The sequence below is a fragment of the Hevea brasiliensis genome, chromosome 14, assembly GCF_030052815.1.
Source record: "Hevea brasiliensis isolate MT/VB/25A 57/8 chromosome 14, ASM3005281v1, whole genome shotgun sequence".
Classification (NCBI taxonomy): Eukaryota; Viridiplantae; Streptophyta; class Magnoliopsida; order Malpighiales; family Euphorbiaceae; genus Hevea; species Hevea brasiliensis.
Window position 1 is genome coordinate 27,241,313 of NC_079506.1, and position 8,703 is coordinate 27,250,015.

The 8,703-nt window shown below is 28.6% G+C and overlaps 1 long non-coding RNA gene across 1 annotated transcript; it reads right to left on the reverse strand.

The window, feature by feature from the left end:
- Positions 1 to 2,264: 2,264 nt before the first annotated feature.
- LOC131173313 (uncharacterized) lies at positions 2,265 to 4,758 on the reverse strand. The gene is made up of 2 exons (XR_009143565.1): positions 4,537 to 4,758; positions 2,265 to 2,572 (listed from the first exon to the last, which is right to left on the reverse strand). It is a non-coding gene; the product is annotated as an uncharacterized LOC131173313 (long non-coding RNA).
- Between the last annotated feature and the right edge of the window lie 3,945 nt (positions 4,759 to 8,703).

Below are 8,703 nucleotides of genomic sequence, written 5' to 3' on the forward strand. Positions count from 1 at the left end.
GAAAAAAAAAAAGAAAATCAATTTATCTTAACCTATATAAATATCATTGAATTTATAAAGATTTTGATTTTATTTGATATTGGCAATAATAACAAAGTCATAGTGATCATATTCACGTGCAATTACTCTCAGAAGAATGATACTTGTAACATACAAAAACTCAAAAAACTTAAAGACTTATAAATAAATTTTGTCCATTGGAGAAAAAAAGACACAAATACGTAGTGAAAAAAGAAAAAAAATCACATTATAAGTCAATATTAATTAAACTTGTGTTTTATTACATGAAAATAGAGTGTGTAAATATAAAAACTATCCGTTACTAATATTTAAAAAAAAAAAGCTACAAATTTATAATAAATAAAATATTTGTCATTGAATAGTGCTAAAATTGTTAGGTAACAAGGATATCTTTATCCTTTGTTTAAGTAAATTCAAATTGATTTTGTGTAGACCTATTCAATTTATTATTTTGTATCTAACACTTATATAAGCCCTTATTGTATACATATTCATTAATAGAGAGTTATCAAAACAATTCTGAGCCTATTCTCGATGATTCTTCTTCAGGGACCAAGTGAAATGGTGTTTATACTTTGCATCCACCAATGAAGCAAGCTTTAGCAGCAGAGAAGGTGACAATGGATGATTGAATGCATGCTTGGGTCATACTCAATCTCGCACAGTCTCCAAAATAATTTCAAATTTTCATTTACAATGTTCAAATTCTAAATTGTCGCCACGTTCCTCTTGTTATTTAGGAAAATTGTCTAGAATTCTTCTTGCATCTATTGAACACAGCAGTCAAGCTCCATTTGACATAATTCATTCGGACATGTGGGGTCCAACTCCTATGTTATCATGTCTAGGTTATAGGTATATGCTTCTTTTTGTTGATGATTTTACTCGATTCACTTGGGTGTATTTCATGAAAAATAAAGTTAAGTTTACAATTTGTTACCTAATTTTCAGAGTATGGTTGATAGACAATTAAAGCTTTTCATTCTGATTGGGGTCGATAGTTTCAAAAACTCAGTAAATATTTTTCCACTAATGGGATACAACATCACATTGCTTGTCCTTACACTCATGAGTAGAATGGTACTATAGAATGAAAAATACGTTATCTTGTGGACACTGGTCTTGCTTTATTATCTCATTCATTTGTTCCACTTAAATATTAGAATTATTCTTTTCAAATGAGTGCACAATTAGTAAACATTTTACCTTCCGATTCTACTCGGCAATAGTCCTCATTTGTTTTATTATTCAATACACAGAAGAGATACTTAGAGCTAAACCCTTTTGGTTGCACTCTATTCCCTTTATTGCATCCTTATCATAAATAAATTCAGTTATTGTACCCAACTGTGTGTTTACTTATGCTTAATTCCCACTCATTCTGTGTATCTATGTTTGGATCCCTTAAATGGTCATGTATACTTATAGAGAAATGTTAAATTTCTTGGCAATTTGTTTCTTTTCCAAAGCAGGTTTGAAAAGTGTGCAACCAAATATCCATTAAATCTGCTTCACCACCATGGTTAGTTTTAAATGGGTCAAATAATTATTTTCCTATCCCTGGTAATGTGTTAGGTACTAATCCTCATTCTTTAACAACTAATAGTCTATCTCCACCTATATCTACTCCTCACTCTTCTCAACCAATTTTAACCCCAACTTTATCTACTTGTATTCAAACTTACGATAATCATTAAATCCAACGAATCTTATGTCATCCTTATCTGATTCAACCACACCACCATCATTACATCCAACCATTTGCATGCAAATCTTGACTTCACCAACATCCTTGTAATCATTGCTTCCCACAAACTCACTGACACAACCACCTTCAAATTGAAATACCTTAGCTATATCTACCATTAGTCACATTCAACTAAATCTTCCTATAACCACTTCTCAACCAAGGCATAACATAATCCCGTAGTATATCTAATGAATTACCGTACTTCGCCTACCGATAACTCATTAAACATACTACAAGGAATTTTAAACCCTTTTCCTTTCAATTTAAAATAGTGGGTCATATTTCTTAATTATTAAAAATCTTTTAATTGGAATTTATATCAAAATTAAATTATTGATTTGTATAAAATCTTCACAATTTTTGTAAAAATTTCAGCAGAGTGCCGGCTGTATTTTGAGAAAATAGTTCTTCAAAACCTGAAAAGAAAGCACTTCCAATAGATTTTTCACCAACCCAACTCTAAATAATACTCAATTCAACACAAGCCCACACATTTCAATAAACCTTATCATCATTGCATTTAATTCAATTTACATACCATAATCCCAAATTTCAAAAAGAAAATCAGAAATAACATTATTACAAGCTTTACTATACAACTACTCAATGTGTACATATGGATACATATTATTACTTTACATCAAAAGAAAAATTTACAAAGGGTATAATTAATATACCCGGAGAAAGTCCAAAATAGCTTCAAGTTCAGCTCCAAGCAGCTTACTCTGCTGCCTTGTCCTTTTCCTTATCTGCGATAGCAAAACACGCTATCGCTGAGTAATTATACTCAGTGGTATACAACTAAAAAAAAATTCAGCTCATTACAAAGCATAATAAACCAAAATATGACAAATTAAAAATTTCATAATCACATGAGGTGTTTTCCAAAATCTCAAGTTAACATGAACTATTTTTTTTCAAACCATTTTTCATAAATCACAAAATAAAGGTGTTGCCAAGAACACACAGTCTAGACCATGACACAAAATTTCACGATCAATGCCATGTTGTACACCACGACAAAGCAAATCACCTCACTAACTGTTATTAATGAGGGAAGGGCTAGCTAGCTAATGAGTACTCATATGGTCTTACCCTACTAACCGTTATTAATGGGAGACATAAGCAATTTTAAATTGCCAAACCCCAAATAGCCATTACTATCAGGGATTTCCGAACGGGACTGTCATGCTAATTGTGGTTTAAAAACTAATTCATAAAATTTTCATTCAAATAATAGCATTTCAATTCACTTAACACAAATCATTCAAGAATTTACCCTTAAAGGGTTGGCAACACACCATTCATAAAGTTCAAAGAGAAAATCACAATTGCCACCAAAACATTCAAACTCACAATTCATTCAAAATAATTTACAATATTAAAATTAATTGAATAAAATTAGTTGTGTACAAATCTCCAGTGAGTCGCCTCTTTGCCTTGACTCACTCTTTCCTTGTCCTTTCTGATCTCTTATTCTACTGAAACACAAAATCACAGTGTTTCAATACCTATCCAAATTATTTCTAATAGAAATTTCAATAATTGAATTTTTCACTTTACTTTATTTTACTTCTAAGGTCCCATAAATTGAATTCTTTGTGTTTTTTATTATGGTAGTTATTATTCATTTGACCAATTGGTCAAAATGTTGACTTTTTCATGCTAAAAAGGTTTGTTAATTCTAATTACTTTCACATACTACATTTTGGGTCATATTTTTGTTGGTATTGATTGCCAAACTCAATTCAAGGTTTTTCTAGGAGAATTGGCAAATTTTCAGTTTTAGGTCACTTACTTCTACTGTTCCATTGGTCCCTCTACAGTGAGAATTTGGCTGACTTCCCTTCATTACAGTTGTTCCTTAGTGTCCTAGCTTTAATTCCCTTCTTGAATCACTCTATTTGGAGTTTTGTGGCTTAAGTTATGGCCATTTAACTATAACTGGCTGGATTGACCAAAGTCCAGATTTCTGGGCAAGTTTTATGTTCTGGCAGATTTGGTGAAACAACTTTGGGTGGTAAATTGACTAGGTTATGGCTAGAATTCTAGTTTAACTTCTTCATAAAAGTTGTTCTACTATATCATAGCTTTCCAATGGTCCAAAAATCAGGTCATTTGGACCTTTTTACACCAAGTTATGACCATTTGAACATGTACTATTCATATGATCAGTTTTGTCCAGTGGCAGGGCACCTAACTCGGATTTAACCTAATTTTATACTAACTTGTGGTTAGTTTTAGGACAAGGTTTCCACATGCAAAATGTTGCTTTGGGTCTTAATTTTCATCTCCAATTGGTCTCATATCAATTAGAGCAACATAATTTCAATTATGGCCATTTGAGTGGACCAAGGTCAAGCTGTTCAGAATTGGACATTACCACTTTCACAACTCAAGTCCTTTCTATGCATTTAATCACACTCATAAACACTCCAATTGACCAATTTAAGCATCAATTATGTCAATTGGCATCAATTCACCAAAATCCCCAAAATTTCCCTAATTTTCCAATTGCCAAGAACCCTAATTATGCCTTGGCCACAATTCATAAAATCAAAGTATATAAATCACATCTACAGACTCAATCAAGCATGAATATACTTTTAATTCCAAAAAATTCCATCAAACTGTAATTCTTCTTAGGGTGGCTGAATTTCCCTAGGTCCTATACATGTATGATTTTCATCTCTCTTAATGTAAATTCATCAAAATTAGCTCAATTTCAATCAGTTATAGTAAAGGAAGAGATTGGATTAACTTACCTCTTTTAGCTCCTTTCACTCTTCCAAAACTTCAAGTTTTTCTCTACTTTCTTGCTCCCAATCTTTTCATCAAGATCTAAAAACAAAGTTTAACTAAGGGAGTTTTGGGATTTGTGGCTAGATTTAGTGGTTATACAAGCTTAAAATAAGCTTTAATGGTGGAATTTAGGAAGATGAAAAAGAGGAGAGAGAGATGGACGGGTTGGAGAAGAAAAAGACTCATCATTTATTTTTTTTTCTTTTTAATTTTAATTGGTCATCTTAAGTAGACAATTATCCCATATTTTCAATAATTTTAAATTATAAAGTTTTATTATATCATGCTTACATAAGGAGATGTCATAATGCATTTTATTTGAATTTCCTTTTTCCTTTCTTCTATTAACCTCTCCACTTTTAATCTATTTTTCACAATTTTAATTTTCTACATTTTAATGGACATGTAGGTCAAAAATCACCTCTAGGGGTGAATTGACCAAAATGCCATTCGCCGGTTCAATCCCTTTTTCCAATAGCACTAGATTGCTTCATGAACTCTGATTCAATTATTTGAGCTTGTTTTCTATTCTTTTCTGGGGTTTTCACATTTCCACTAGCTCCGCAATAATTCTTAGGCCTGGGTGTCATAAGGTCTCACTCAAAATCAAGGTAACGACTGACCTCGCAGTCACTTCCTGGTTCGGTCACCCATAGCTGTGGCCTTGGCTCATTTAACCCATTACGCTTTGTTTTCTTGATTTCTATTCTACCTACATGTAATTATCATTAATTTTTGTTTGTGACTTTTCTAGGTGACTTAATTATGGTTCTCAGCCCTTTAGCTGTCCGGACTGACACTGATCACCGAAACAATGGAATATATAGAGCTAATGCATATAGGGGTGTTACAGGGAGGGTGTGTTAAGATAACAAAGATTCTTTATCCTTTATTTAAGTAAATTCAAAATAATTTTGCGTAGACCTGTTCAATTTACTATTTTGTGTCTAACACTTATACAAGCCCTTATTGTATACATATTCATTAATAGAGAGTTGTCAAAACAATTCTAAACCTTAACAAGAATTTTATATCTATTGATATAAATAAAATTTTTTATTTAACTAAATAGTTAATTTTTAATAATAATTTTATAATTATGTTTTAATAGTAATTTTATAATTTAATATTATAAGTTCTTAAGTATTTAGAATAATTAAAAAAATAAAATAGTATAAGTGAGATTAAGTGTTTAATGTAATTTGTTAATTTTATTGTAATAAATTAAATAATTTTTAATGAATTAATAATACTTATAGAATTAAGAATATAGAATTATAATAGGATTTTTAGTATAAGTACAATTATTATTAAAATAATGTTAAAATTTTAATTTATATTAATTCTAGCAATATTATTAATTGAAATTATTTACAATTTAGCAACAGGTAAGTCATCACTAAAAATTTTTAACGATCAATTTGTATGGAATAGCTTTTTATTGCTAAAAGTATTAGCGGTGAATAACTTATGACTAAATATTATTAGCGATAGATTTGTATAGAATAGTTTCTCGCTGTTGAAAATATTAGCGATGGTTAAGTCATTGCTAATATAGAATAGCTTCTTGTTGCTAAAAGTATTAGCGATAGATAATTGCTGTTAATGGTAATTAGCAACGGATTTTCATTACTAATTTATGTTATTAGCAAAAAATATATACAATTGTCACTCTAGATATATTTTTATTGATGTTTTTATAAATAATATAAATCATGAATTGTATTATTAATATTGCTAACATTTCCCCATATACAATTGTATATATAGGTTACAAACAAATTTCAAATTCCATGGGTGGTTTTCCATGAAATAGTTTCTCTGAGCTAGAACTAGCATGCTTGGAACTCCATAGGAAGGTCATTTGAAAGGAAGGCAACATATTAGTCCTGTCTCTCTTAGCAACAAGGATACTGAAGATAAAGCACAAAGAGGAGACATAACCTCCATTAATGAAAATGAGCGTTTGAAATGGCTAGATTTAAAGAATCCCAACTCAGTTTTTTACATACGTTTATGAAGCATGTTTAATTTTTTAGGTCCGAAGAAGATGATCAATGGCTATTAGAAGGATTTGATAAGAGGATGAAAGGTAAAGGTTTGATGATGAGGGAATCTTGAGGATTGGGCAAATTATGTATTAATTCATTTTAATATGGGTTTATATAAGTGATTAAGTTATTTTATACATCAAAATGACTAGTCAAATTAATGTTGCAACCCAACCATTTATATTTACCCTTTCATCTTTGTATTTTCTCAATGTGGGATTCTCAATGCTCCTGCTTGACAATTAGTTAGTATTTTAACTCAATGTGGCCCCAATTATATAGCTTTATGGGCAATTGAAACCCAGAACCTAGTCTGAACTCTGATACCATATTAAATTCAAAGAGAGTATCGGGTAAATTACGTATTAATTCATTTTGATATGGGCTTATATAAGTGATTAAGTTGTTTTACACATCAAAATGACTAGTCAAGTCAATGTTGTAATCTAATTAGTAAGGGCAGTGATTATGGTGATGGTTGGTCCAAAAGCTGAAGAGATGAGAAACAGAGCAAAGGCACTTGAAGAAATGGCAAGAAAGGGTGTTGTTAGGAGGAAGAATCTTCTTTTTCTGATTTAAATGCATTGTTACAAGAGCTTAAGAACATCAGTGTATGAACACTGGGGATGAATTTGTTGAAGAATAAATGAAATAAATAAAATTACCATAGTAACGTTGATGAATCCGAATTTTCAAGAAAAATATGAAAAGATAATGGGGTAAAGCTATAGAGACAAATAGGATTTATGGCCGTTGGATGAGAAATTCTAAGGATATAAGCCTTAACAATTATTTTTCAACCATTTCAGTTCTAGTTATCTAATGAAAGCTATATAAAATACTTTTTTTTTTTTTTAAAGATGCTTTCTTATTCTTCTTTCAAGTTGTGCGTTGGAATAAGCTTTTATATTTGTTTTCTACTAAATTTTATGACAATATTAATACTTTAATTTTTTTTTTTCACAAATTTACCATTATTTTTATTTTCAAAAATAATTATAATGTCATCTTTTCGTTATAAAATTTTTAAAAAACTTTTTGTCACTCCATAATTATTTATATTTAATAATTTTATAAAAAATTTTCACACTTTTGCAATTATTACTTTATTTTTTAAATTTATATTTATTTTTAATAATTTTATAAAAAAATTAAAAAAATTTTTTTAACATATTAATAAAAATCTTTAAAACAAAAAACATGTTAAAATGAACATATTTTTAAACAAAAAAAAAAACATGTTTTTATAAAAACATGTTAATTTTATAAAAGAGATAAACAGAAAGTCTTTTTCTTAACATGTTAATTTTATAAAAGAGATAAAAAGAAAGTCTTTTTCTTAACATGTTAAAAAATTTTTTTATAGCTTTTATAAAATTAATAAAAAAAATATAAAAAATTAAAAATTAAAAAATAAAGTAATAATTGCAAAGGTGTGAAGATTTTTATGAAGAGATTAAGATTTTTATGAAGAGATTAAATATAAACAATTATTGAGAGCCAAATATTTTTTAAAACGCATTTTAAAATTTTATAATAAAAAGTGGGCATTGTAATTATTTTTAGAAATAAAATAATAGTAAACTTATAAAAAAATCGGACTATTAATATTGCTATAAAAATTAATAAAAATAAATAAATAAAAAGCTCATTCCACTGCACAACTTGAAAGAAGAATAAGAAAACATTTCTTTTATTAAAAAATTATTGTCTATAGTTTAAACTCATGTGAGAATTAAATTGACTTAATAATTATTACATTAAATATTTATATATAAATTTATATATTTATTATATATACTTTAATTAATTTTATATAAATTTCAATATAAATATTTAATTTAATAATTTATAATCTCATATAAGGTCGAATTTATATTAAATGTAGCTTAAATTTTATTAGATAATTAAAATTGAAATGATTGAATAATAATTATTAACATTCATATCCTTAGAATCCCTCATCCAATGGCTATAGATCTCATCCAGATATGCAATTGAGCGCTCTATGGCCATAGCAAAAAATAATTTAGTTAATCTTAAGATATAGAATTAATTAATATATCTTACGTTTTGAAT